Raw genomic sequence first — 13,779 nt, 5'->3', positions numbered from 1 at the left:
GGATTAAAAATTGATTTATGTATAGGGGTAGTATTGATTGGGGAAAGGGGATTACGTTGAAGCTTAATTCTATATGAATATTAGAGGATAAAAATAAAAAGGAATAAACTAGACTAAACTAAACTAAAATTTTAAAAAAGGTATTCAAAAAATAAAAATGTAAAAGTAAAACATAGGTTTATGTATCAAAAAGTTCAGGTTGGAAAGGTATTATGGAATTTGATATAGTGTACAACTCACTGTGTTGGTAAATAGGTTTAAAAAATTACCTATGTGTAAAAAAAAAAAAAGATCCGGAATAGTGGGAACGAGTGAACAATACAAGTTTTCCTACGAAGTAGTGGTTACTCTCTTGTAGTCCTTTTTTTTTTTCCTCTTTTTTTTTTCTTTCTTGGTTTGTTTTCTGGGGGAGGGGCCTGCCACATGGGTTGTCAGTCAATGATATTTCCTGAGTTAAGTCCTCCCGCCCCCCTCAAGGGGGTGGGCTCTGAGGAAACTAGTTGGTTTCAGGCTTTTGTTCTCTGGTGGTTTTTATGCTTGTTCACTTTTTTTTTTCTTGCACCTTGACCGCCTTTGATGGTTTTTGTAGTTTTAGAGGAAAACAAACCGCACCCTGATCTCCCTCTCAGAGAGAAGCCTCAGTCTGGGTGCAGAGCTTAAATAAGTTCCCCCTTGGCCGCTGGCAGAGCAGGTTCCAATTTGCAGACCCTGGGTGTGCAGGATATTTTGCTTATACCCAAAGCCAAGGCAGTGGCAGCTGTCTGGGAGCTCCAGACCGCCAGAGAAGTTCCAGGCAGCCATCGCACCCTTAGATTTTGCTGCTGGCCCTGGCTGGGAGTCCCCGACTTGCGTGCACCTCTTTCAGAGGTGGCTATGGATCCTGAGCGAGTCTAGGGCACTGAGGATGGGGCGCTGGTCCCTAAGCACCAGGCTGGGCTTTTGCGCACCTCTGTCAGGGGTGAGTTTGGGGTGCACAGCTTAGGCTTTGAAACAATGGCACAGCTCAAAGAGCACCAGCTGGGCCTTTGTAACTCAGGGGAGCATGAGGGATGTGCGCGCGTATCTCAAGCTTTGTGGTAAGGCTCCCGCGTTCTGCCAACTGGCTTGGCTCCCATCCCCTCACAGGAACTAGAACCCACACATTTTCAAGCGCGCTGGCGGCTTAGGGAACAAAAGCTGGTTTTTCTGCCGAACTCTTTCTACCCCAGTGCCGAGGAGGCTGTCCTGGGACCAGGGATGTAAGCCCCTGTCCCTAGCCACCCCGATTCCCACAATTCTCAACCCCATCCTTTGCTCTTTTGGAGTGCTTTCAATCAGTCTCCAAGTTAATGCTGGTCCCCAGACACAGGGCACTGTCGCTCATATTGGGGTATTACTTTCCAACCGGTCACCTCTGGTGGCTCCCTCCCCCTTTTGTTTATCTTCTGATATCAGTCCGCCATTCCCATTCCACTTTACCTGCCCACTGGCATCTTCTGCCCCTGTAGAGATCCAGACGTGTATAATTCTGATCTCAGTCTGATTTCATGGGTGATCAGAGTTCTTTGGTAGGTAATCAGCTCACTTTGGGGTACCAGCTGAAAAGGATCCTTCTCCTACTCCCCCGCCATTTTGTCCCCTCCTCAATAACACCTATTCTGAAACTGTTTCAAAAAATTGAAGCAGAAGGAAAACTTCCTGATTCTTTCTATGAAGACAGCATTACCCTGATACCCAAACCAGGAAAGATCCTACCAAAAAGGAGAATTTCAGACCAATATCACTGATGAATGTGGATGCTAAGATTATCAACAAGATCCTAGCCAACAGGATCCAACAGTACATTAAAAAGTTTATCCACCATGACCAGGTGGGATTCATCCCTGGGCTACAAGGATGGTTCAACATTCTCAAATGAATCAATGTGATAGAACAAATTAATTTAAGAAGAGAGAAGAACCACATGGTACTCTCAATCGATGCAGAAAAGAATTTGACAAAATCCAGCATCCATTCCTGATTAAAACGCTTCAGAGTATATGGTTAGAGGGTATATTCCTGAACTTCTTCAAAACTATCTATGAAAGACCCACAGCAAATATCATCCTCAATGGGAAAAAGCTCACAGCCTTCCCATTGAGATCAGGAACACGACAATGATGCTCACTCTTACCACTCTTGTTCAACATAGTATTAGAAGTCCTAGCAAGCTATCAGACAACAAAGAGAAATAAAAGTTATCCAAATTGGCAATGAAGAAGTCAAACTCTCTCTCTTCGCAGATGACATGATTCTATATATGGAAAACCCAAAAGACTCTACCCCCAAACTACTAGAACTCATACAGCAATTCAGCAATGTGGCAGGATACAAAGTCAACGTACAGAAATAACTGGCTTTCTTATACACTAATAATAAAAATAAAGAAATGGAAATTAGAGAATCAATTCTATTTACTATAGCACCAAGAACCATAAGATACCTGGGGATAAACCTAACCAAAGTGGTAAAGGATCTGTACTCGAGGAATTACAGAACACTCATGAAAGAAATTGAAGAAGAAACAAAAAGATGGAATCCCATTCCATGCTCTTGGATCAGAAGAATAAACATTGTTAAAATGTCTATAGTGCCTAGAGCAATCTATACTTTTAATGCCATTCCAATCAAAATTCCACCCGTATTTTTCAAAGAGCTGGAGGAAATAATCCTAAAATTTGTATGGAATCAGAAGAGACCCCGAATCACTAAGGAAATGTTGAAAAACATAAATAAACCGGGAGGGGGGGCATCACATTATCTGATGTCAAGCTTTACTACAAAGCTATGGTCACCAAGACAGCATGGTACTTGCATAAAAACAGACACATTGTCCAGTGGAACAGAGTAGAGAGCCAAGATATGGACCCTCAACTCTATGGTCAAATAATCTTTGACAAAACGGGAAAAAATACACAGTGGATAAAAGACAGTCTCTTCAATAAATGGTGCTGGGAAAACTGGGCAGCTATATGTAGAAGAATGAAACTCGACCATTCTCTTACACCGTACACAAAGATACACTCAAAATGGATAAAAAACCTCAATGTGAGACAGGAATCCTTCAGAATTCTAGAGGATAACATAGGCAGTAATCTCTTCAATATCAGCCACAGCAATTTCTTTCAAGATATGTCTTGAAAGGTAAAGGAAACAAAAGCGAAAATGAACTTTTGGGACTTCATCAAAATCAAAGCTTCTGCATAGCAAAGGAAACAGTCAATAAAACAAAGAGGCATTCCACGGAATGACAGAAGATATTTGCAAATGACAATACAGACAAAAGGTTGATATCCAGGATCTATCAAGAACTCCTCAAACTCAACACGTGCAACACAGACAATAATATCAAAAAATGGGCAGAAGGTATGAACAGACACTTCTCCAATGAAGACTTAAAAATGGCTATCAGACACATGAAAAAATGTTCATCATCACTAGCCATCAGGGAGATTCAAATTAAAACAACATTGAGATATCACCTTCCACCAGTTAGAATGGCCAAAATTAGCAAGACAGGAAACAACATGTGTTGGAGGGGATGTGGAGAAAGGGGAACCCTCTTCCACTGTTGGTGGGAATTTTAATTAAAATTAAAAATTTTAATTTTCAAAATTAAAAAATTTTAATTTTTAAGAAATTAAAAATAGAACTTCCTATGACCCTGCCATTGCATTACTGGATATTTACCCCAAAGATACAGATGTAGTGAAAAGAAGGGCCATCTGTACCCCAATGTTTATAGCAGCAATGGCCACGGTCGCCAAACTGTGGAAAGAACCAGGATGCCCTTCAACAGACAAATGGATAAGGAAGATGTGGTCCATATACACTATGGAATATTATGCCTCCTTCAGAAAGGACGAATACCCAACTTTTTATTTGTGCAGCATAAGAAATAGCATGGAGGACATGGGGAGATATAGAGGAGAAGGGATTTGGGGGAAATTGGAAGTGGAGGTGAACCATGAGAGACTATGGACTCTGAAAAACAATCTGAAGGGGCAGGGGTGTGGGAAATTGGGGTACCATGTGTTGGGTATTATAGAGGGCACGGATTTCATGGAGCACTGGATGTGGTATAAAAATAATGAATACTGTTATGCTGAAAATAAAAAATAAATAAAAAAATTTTTGAGTTCATTGAAAAATCAGTGATCTTAATTTTAACATTTTTCCCTTATTTTGCATGCCACATGTTCATCATTTTTAAATATATTTTATTTTTAATAATTTATATATATGTAAATATATATATATTAATATGTAATGTTTTACTTGTTTCAGGGGTACAGGTCTGTGATTCATCAGTCTTACACAATTTACAGTACTCGTCATATAGCACATACCTTTACCAATGTCCATTGCCCAGCTACCCCATCTCTCCCTCACTCCTGCACATCAGGTACCCTTTGTTTGTTTCCTAAGATTAAGAATCTCTTATGGTTTTTCTCCCTGTTTTTTTCTTGTTTTATTTATTGTCTCTTCCCCAATGATCCTCTGCCTTTTTCCTTAAATTCCACATATAAGTGAGATCACATGATAATTGTTCTTCCCTGATGGACTTATTTTGCTTAGCACAATACCCTCTAGTTCCCTCCACATTGTTGCAAATGGCAAGATTTCTATTTGTTGAAGGTTGCATAATATTCCATTTTGTGTATACACAGATATAGATGATATACATACAGTTATAGATATACAGAAACTACATCTTCCTTATCCATTCTTCTGTTGATGGACATTATTCACTCATTCAATAGTCCAGATATTGTGGACATTTCTGCTATAAACATTGTGGTTCATGTGCCCCTTTAGGACACTACATTTTTCTCTTTGGGGTAAATGCCCAGTAGTGCAATTGCTGGGTCCTAGAGTAGCTCTATTTTCAACTTTTTGAGGAAACTACATACTGTTTTCCAGAGTGGCGGAACCAGCTTGCATTTCCACCAACAGTGTAGGGGGGTTCCTCTTCCTCTGCTTCCTTATCAATTTATATAATTTCCTGGCTTTTCCATTTATTTTAAGTCAAAATGGGACCTTTTAGTGTCACCAACATGGCTCAGTTGGTTAAGAATCTGCCTTTGGCTCAGGTCATGATTCCAGGTAACATTTGTTCTGCAGGGAGCCTATTTCTCCTTCTTATTGTGTTCATGTTCTCCCTCACTCTCTGTCTCTTTCTCTCAAATAAATGAATAACAAAATAAATAAGTGAAATCTTAAAAAAATAGTAAAAGGGCTCTTTTAGTGGTATTAAGCTAACAGAGCTGTTTTTGCTAGACCTTAATACAAAACAGGTAACAGGTCTCTTCACTTCTCTCCATTCCTATTGTCTAGACCATTAAAGCTTTAAGTCCTAAATCACACCCTAAGTTATTAAAGTTCCACTTAAAGTTAAAAAATTTACAAAACAGGTAAAACAATGAATAGTAAAATCACATTTTAAATCACATTTTTTGTCAAATAAAATGTACATTTTTAGTAAATTTGGCAGAACCATGGAAAGAGATCATTTTCCAAATATTCAAACTAAAACATCAAGCACACTTCTTTAAATGATTCCCAGAGGTTATAAGCCCCACAAAAAATAGAAAGAAAGGAAGAATTTTCCTTGACCATTGAAGAGAACAACAAGAGAATTAAAAAAAATCATTGTGAAGGTAGAAAATAAAAAATCGGTGACATAGGGTGAAAAAATCTCCTGCAAGATTTTCACTAAGGAAATGAGATAGATTAATTTTATACAAGGGAAAATAGTCTAAAGATAAACTAGGAGTCATCTCTCTTTTCTTCAATAGTATTTATTTTTAAAGTGTATTAAGGAGAGCATGTATTGCATGGAGCACTGGGTGTGGTGCATAAACAATAAATCTTGGAACACAAAAAAAATCAAATAAATAAATAAATAATGTGTTACAAACTATATTCAAAGTTATGTTTTCACATTATAAATGTGATCTGATTTGTCTTAATAGCACCCTGCAATGTCAATATTCACAAATACTAAAGTTTACAGAGTGGAAAATGAGACTTGAAGAAATTAATTATCTAAGATTACAGGGAAAAATAGTGTTTGAGCCTTTTATCTATGCTTTTTCACAATACTCTAGGTTACTTTTCCAGTAGAATGACCCATACCAGAATATCTCATGGGTGTACACTTATGTAATAAGTATTACATAAAGTACTTTTAACTGATGATTTCTTAATGTCTTGTGTTTACTTGGTGTTTGAGTAATCCCATATGTTTTCCACTAGCACATGATGTCTTCTACACTTTGGTAGACAAAATTAGTATCATAGGGTGATATGATAAATTCAGTGGAAAATCTCACTGACTTCTCAGAAATTCATGAGCCTTCTGTGACTCTTAATGTATTTCTGAAGTGATAATCCACATTACACATTTGAGTTGACTAGTTGTTAAAATTAGATTATATGTGTCTTGGAAAACCTATGTTGTAATGATGAAACGTATTATGTGTGTAATCTACATTTACTTTTTAAAAATCACATTGAGTTAACAATAAACTTTAATATTTCTAGTTTGTAAACTAAAAAATATGCTCAGAGAAATATTTTTTCCATATGTAAAAATGTAGGTGTGGTGGCTTAAGCTAGAAGTCCTTAATAGTTCCATGTCAGTCTCTACCATTTCACATGTTGTATTCTCTACAGTGAATATATTTATCATGGAATGGGGGAATAAGACCTTCAATTCGGAATTCATCTTATTGGGAATCTTCAATCGCAGCCCCATCCACATCGTCCTCTTCTCTCTGGTCTTGGACATCTTAAAAGGCCTTCATTGGTAATACTGTCATGATTCTCCTCATCTACCTGGACAACCAGCTTCACACACCCATATATTTTCTCCTCAGCCAACTATCCCTCATGGACCTCATGCACATCTGCACCACTGTACCCAAGATGGCTTTCAATTACTAGTCTGGAAGGAAGTCCATCTCTCTGGTGGGTTGTGGAGCCCAGATATTCTTATATGGGTCCTTGCTTGGAGCAGAATGTTTCCTGTTGGCTGCCATGGCCTATGACCATTATGTAGCCATTTGTTACCCATTACGATACTCAGTTCTCATGAACCAGAAAATCTGTTATGGTTGTTTCTTCCTGGATTGTTGGGTTTCTTGATGGTATAATTGTCATTGCAGTTGCACTGTCCTTCCCATATTGTGGTGTCCAAGAAATACCCCACTTTTTCTGTGATGTCCCTGCCCTTCTCATTCTCTCATGCACTAATATATTACTATTTGAAAGACTAATGTTTATTTGTTGTGTAATGATGCTTCTCTTTCCTGTAGCAATCATTGCTAGTAATCATTGCTGTAGTAATCATTGCTTCCTATGTTCATGTTACTATGACTGTCATTCACATGGCATCTGGAAAGGGTCGCCAAAAAGCTTTTGCTACCTGTTCCTCCCACCTCATGATGGTAGGGATGTACTATGGAGCAGCTATGTTTATATATATACGGCCTGTTTCTGATCTTTCCCCCACCCAGGACAAGATGGTGTCAGCCTTCTATACCATCCTTACTCCCATGCTAAATCCCCTCATCTACAGCCTTCACAACAAGGAAGTAGCCAGAGCATTCATGAAGGTGTTGGGGAAGAGCAAGTCTGGGGAGCAAATTACCTAATTAACTTTTTTAAAAATCTTCTTTGCTTTACATTGAAATTTATGTATTCAACTAGTACAATTCAGCACCCACTATTTACCTATCTTTGTATAATAGTTTTATAGACAAGCACTCAACAGTTAGAAAGTGAAAAACTATCCACATGCATTTTTGTTCAAATATTGTATTTCTTTTGTTATGGAAACTTCAAAGTATGGCTATAGGTAAATATTTGCTGTAAGATAATATGCACAATTTATAGTCTGTCTTATGCAGTACCAGCTAATAACAGAGATATATTTGCCAATCACAACACCACATAATACTATAATAATACATGGCACTGATAAACTTAAAAAAAAATATGTTGTAGTTTTACATTTGGCCAATCAAAACATTCTCCAGAGTCCAATATCATAACTTGGATAGATCATTTTTTAAAGTGAAAAATTAACTTAATTATATACCAAGTTATAGATTTATAAGATTATTATAAAAATTAATAAACTTTGCCTAGATAGGGAAAAGCAGCATCAGATTGATGATTAGGCATATTGAGTCTACCTTGTGATGGACATTGTCCTCCTTCAGAATATCAGAAGATTATGGAAATCCTATTTATTTTGTTTTTCTACAGACATCAGCCTTTCACATGGGAGACTTAAATGTGATTCCTCAAAGTCTTTTCATGTTTAAATGTCTTAATCATTATAGGGCTTGTGTACTATAATTAGTACATGGAAATGTGGAAAATTTGTACTAATTTAGTTAATTAATTTACTTACTAAATTAATTAAACTAATTAAATTAAATTAAATTAAATTAATTTCCACTAAATATGGTTTATGTACTATAATTAGTACAAGGAAATGTGATCAATTTTATAAATAGAACAGTTTAGGCTTCTAAAATCTGTTTTTTTTTTAATAAATCACATGTCATGTGTGACATCACTATAAATAGTCATGTAATATTTATATGAAATGTAGTGCAATTCTGGGGATTCTTTGGTTTTATGAAGAACAACCACTATCTGAATTTTAACTATTTCTTAAAACTCTATTGTTTTGAAGCTGAATGAAATGAAACTGAATTACCTTTTCATTCTGTGTAACAAATGAGCACAAACTCAGCAGCTTTAAATAACAACTCTTGATTAAGCCCCAGTATACATAGGTAGGAATTCTGGCATGGTTGACCTGGGTATTCTGTTTAAGGTAACATAAAGTGGCAATCCAGGTATTGGCTGAATCTGCAGTTACATCTGAGGCTCAGGGTCATCTTTCAAGCTCACAGGGCTGTTGAAATAATTCATTTATTTGCACCCAAAAAACTCATTATCTTACTTTTTCAAGGCCAGCAGGAGAGTCTGTTCCCTAAGGAAAAGCCTACGTCCTCTTTTAAAGGTCTACCAACTGGTTAAGACAAACCAACTCAAGATAATCTACCTTAGATAACTTGAAGTTTCCTTAGATTTTGGGTTCTAAATTATATTGGTTCACTCACTTCACTCTCTTCTTATAGAATAACCTAATCATAGGAGCAATGTCAAGAGAAATATATCATACACACCCACATAACTTTCAGACACCTACTTATGAAAGGCATAACAAGGTAGTTACAATAATTCTTCCTGTCAGTGTTGTGAAAACTTTGGTTATGTCCTAATGATTGACTGAATTATTTAACTTCTGGAAATTATTTTTTGGAGTCTAGGGCTTGGGAATGTTGTAAGAGTAAAAGGCTAGACATCTGGAAGTGTCTGGTGTTGAGTCTTGAGTAGGGAAATTGTCTTAAAGTTCCCCCTTTTACCTGCTGTAAGGAAGTCTTGGAAGAGCCACCAGAAGAGGACCTCTGATAAATAGAATTAATAATTAAAGGTGCCACTGGGCTAGGAAAGGAAATATATAACAGCATGACTAACCAATGGGTCCTGAGTCCTTGGTGGAGTTTTCATCAGGATGGAAGTGAAAATGTAGATTTCTCTAGGCAGTATAGATGTTTTTACAATGTTTATTCTTCCAGTGCATGAGCATAGAGTGCTTTTCCGTCTTTTTGAGTCTTCTTCAATGTCTTTCATGAAGTTTCTGTAGTTCCTCGAGTACAGATCCTTTGCCTCTTTTATTAGCTTTATTCCCAGGTATCTTTTGGTTCTTGGTGCTATAGTAAATGGAATCTATTGCCTATTTTCACTTTCTATATTTTCCTTGTTAGTGTATAGGAAAGCAACCGATTTCTGTGCATTGATTTTGTATCCTGCCACATTGCTGAATCACTGTATGAGTTCTAGTAGCTTGGGGGTGGAGTCTTTTGCATTGTCCATATAAAGAATCATGTCATCTGTGAAGAGAGAGTGTTTGACTTCTTCACCAATTTGAATATCTTTTATTTCTTTTGTTGTCTGATTGATGCTGCTAAGACGTCTGGTACTGTGTTGAACAAGAGTGGTGAGAGTGGGCATCCTTGTCATGTTCCTGATCTCAGTAGAGAAGGCTGTCAGTTTATCACCTTTGAGAATGATATTCACTTTAGGTTTTTCATGTATGGATTTTTTATGAAGTTAAGGAATATTCCCTATGTCCCTATACTCTGGAGAGTTTTAATCAGGATAGGATGCTGTATTTTGTCAAGTGTTTTTTTCTGCATCAATTTAGAAAACCATGTGGTTCTTCTCTCTTCTCTTGTTGATGTGTTCTATCATACTCACTGGTTTGCAAATGTTGAAACAATCTTGCATCCCAGGGATAAATTCCAACTCATCATGGTGGATAATCTTTTGAATGTCTTGTTGGGTCATATTAGCTGGATCTTGTTGAGAATCTTGGTTGGAATCCATATTCATCAGGGATATTGGTCTGAAATGCTCCTTTGTGATGGGGTCTTTGCCTGGTTTGGGGATCAGGGTAATGCTGACTTCAAAGAAAGAGTCAGGGATTTTTCCTTCTGTGTCCTTATTTGAAACAACTTCAGGAGAGTAGGTAGTATTTCATCTTTCAATGTTTGGTAGAATTCCCCAGGGAATCCATTAGGTCCTCAATTCCTGTTTTGTTTTGTTTTGTTTTTGTGCGGTTTTTTATTACTGCTTCAATCTCATTACTAGATATTGGTCTATTCATGTTGTCAATTTCTTCCTGATTCAGTTATGAAAGTTTTCAGGTTTCCAGGAATGCATCAACTTCTTCTAGGTTGCTTAACTTATTGGCATATAGCTATTGATAATAACTCCTGATGATTGTTTCTATTTCCTTGATGTTAGTCATGATCTATCCCTTGTCATTTATACTTTTATTAATGTGGGACCTCTCCCTTTTCATTCTCCCTTTTTTCAAATTACTTTTCATCCTAAAAGTATTCACTGCTTTTGCACCACACCAAGTGCTCCATGCAATCCTTGCCCTCTCTCTCTAATACCCACCACCTGGTTCCTCCAACCTCCCAACCCTGCCCCTTCAAAACCCTCAGATTGTTTGTCAGAGTCCAAGTCTCTCATGGTTCACCGCCCCTTCCAATTTCCCTGAACTCCCTTCTCCTCTCCATCTCACCTTGGCCTCCATGCTATTTGTTATGCTCCACAAATAAGTGAAACCATATGATAATTGACTTTCCCTGCTTGACTTATTTCACTCAGCATAATCTCATCCAGTCCCGTCCATGTTGCTACAAAAGATGGGTATTCATCCTTTCTGATGGAGGCATAATACTCCCTAGTATATATGGACCATATCTTCCTTATCCATTTGTCCATTGAAGAACATCCTGGTTCTTTCCACACTTTGGCCACAGTGACCATTTCAGCTATAAATATTGGGGTACAGATGGCCCTTCTTTTCACTACATCTGTATCTTTGGGGTAAATGTCCAGTAGTGCAATTAAAGGGTCATAGGGAAGCTCTACTTTTAATTTCATGAGGAATCTTCACACGGTTCTCCAAAGTGCCTATACCAACTTGCATTCTCACAAACAGCGTGAGAGGGTTCTCCTTTCTCCACATCCTCTCCAACACATGCTCTTTCCTGTCATGCTAATTTTGGCCATTCTAACTGGTGTAAGGTAGTATCTCAATGTGGTTTTAATTTGAATATCCCTGATGGCTAGTGATGATGAACATTTTTTCATGTGTCTTATAGCCATTTGTATGTCTTCATTGAAGAAGGGTCTGTTCAAAGATTCTGCCCATTTTTTGATGTGATTGTCTGTGTTGCACGTGTTGAGTTTGAGGAGTTCTTGATCGATCCTGGATATCAACTTTCTGTCTGTACTTTCACTTGCAAATAGCTCCTCCGATTCTGTGGGTTGCCTCATTGTTTTTATTGACTCTTTCCTTTGCTGTGCAGAAACTTTTGATCTTGATGAAGTCCCAAAAGTTCATCTTCACTTTTGTTTCCTTTGTTTATGGAGACATATCTTGAAAGAAGTTGTTGTGGTTGATATCGGACAGGTTACTGACAGTGTTCTCTGCTAGGATTCTGATGGATTCTTATCTCACGTTGAGATATTTTATCCATTTTGAGTTTATCTTGGTGTATGGCGTAAGAGAATGCTCGAGTTTCATTCTACTACATATAGCTGCCCAGGTTTGCCAGCACCATTTATTGAAGAGACTGCCTTTTTTCCACTGTATATTTTTTTCCTGTTTTGTCAAAGATTATTTGACGATAGAGTTGAGGGTCCATATCTTGGCTGTCTACTCTGTTCCACTGGTCTACGTGTCTGTTCTTAGGCCAGTAGCATGCTGCCTTGGTGATCACAGCTTTGTAGTAAGGCTTGATATCAGGAAACGTGATGCCCCCAGGTTTATTTCTGTTTTTCAACATTTCCTTAGTGATTCTGGGTCTCCTCTTCTTTTATTTATTTATTTATTTATTTATTTATTTATTTATTTTCTGCAGGACAATATTCATTATTTTTGCACTACAACCAGTGCTACATACAATTCGTGCCCTCTATAATACCAACCACCTGGTACACCAACCATCCACCCCACCGTCAATTCAAACCATTCAGATTGTCTTTTAGAGTCCATAGTCTTTCATGGTTCACCTCCCATTCCAACTTCCTCCAACTCCCTTCTCCTCTCTAACTCCCAATGTTCTCCATGCTATTTGTTATACTCCACAAATAACTGAAACCATAAGATAATCTCTCTGCTTGACTGATTTCACTCAGCATAATCTCTTACAGTCCCATCCATGTTGATACAAAAGTTGGATATCATTATTTTTGTGGAGGCAAAATACCCCACAGTGTATATGGAACACATCTTCCTTATCCATTTGTCCATTGAAGGGCATCCTGGTTCTTTCTACAGTTTAGGGACCGTGGCGATTGCTGCTATAAACATTGGGGTACAGGTGGCCCTTCTTTTCACTACATCTGTATCTTTGGGGTAAAAACACAGGAGTGCAATTGCAGGGTCATAGGGAAGTTCTATTTTTAATTTCTTGAGGCATCTCCACACTGATCTCCAAAGAGGCTGCACCAACTAGCATGCCCAAGAACAGTGTAAGAGGGTTCTCCTTTCTCCACATCCTCTTCAACACATGCTGTTTCCTGTTCTGCTAATTTTGGCCATTATAACTTGGGTAAGATGGTATCTCAATGTGGTTTTAATTTGAATTTCTCTGATGGCTACTGATGATGAACATTTTTTCATGTCTCTTATAGCCATTTATATGTCTTAATTGGAGAAGTGTCGGTTCATACCTTCTGCCCTTTTTTTAATGTGAATGTCTGTGTTGCACGTGTTGAGTTTGAAAAGTTCTTGATACATCGTGGATATCAACGTTTTGTCTGTACTTTCTCTTGCAAATATCTTCTCCCATTCTGTGGGTTGCCTCTTTGTTTTTTTTTTTTTATTGTTTGTTTGTTTTTTGTTTGTTTGTTTGTTTTTGGTGACTATTTCCTTTGCTGTGCAAAAACTTTTGATCTTGGAAGTCCCAAAAGTTCATCTTCACTTTTGTTTCCTTTGTTTATGGAAACATATCTTGAAAGAAGTGCTGTGATTGAAATGGGACAGGTTACTGCCTGTGTTCTCTTCTAGAATTCTGATGGATTCTTGTCTCATGTTGAGATCTTTTATCCATTTTGAGTTTATCTTGGTGTATGGCATAAGAGAATGGTCGA

At 37.6% G+C, this 13,779-nt stretch overlaps 1 pseudogene; it reads left to right on the top strand.

Moving 5' to 3' along the window:
* The first annotated feature begins 6,710 nt into the window (after window positions 1-6,710).
* LOC106004601 lies at window positions 6,711-7,676 on the top strand (annotated as a pseudogene).
* Window positions 7,677-13,779: the final 6,103 nt, after the last annotated feature.

The sequence above is a fragment of the Mustela putorius genome, unplaced genomic scaffold (genome assembly GCF_011764305.1).
Source record: "Mustela putorius furo isolate JIRA1106 unplaced genomic scaffold, ASM1176430v1.1 tig00003923_pilon_pilon_pilon, whole genome shotgun sequence".
Classification (NCBI taxonomy): Eukaryota; Metazoa; Chordata; class Mammalia; order Carnivora; family Mustelidae; genus Mustela; species Mustela putorius.
Note: the sequence above shows the minus strand (reverse complement) of the source record. Positions and strands in the feature narration are given on the sequence as shown.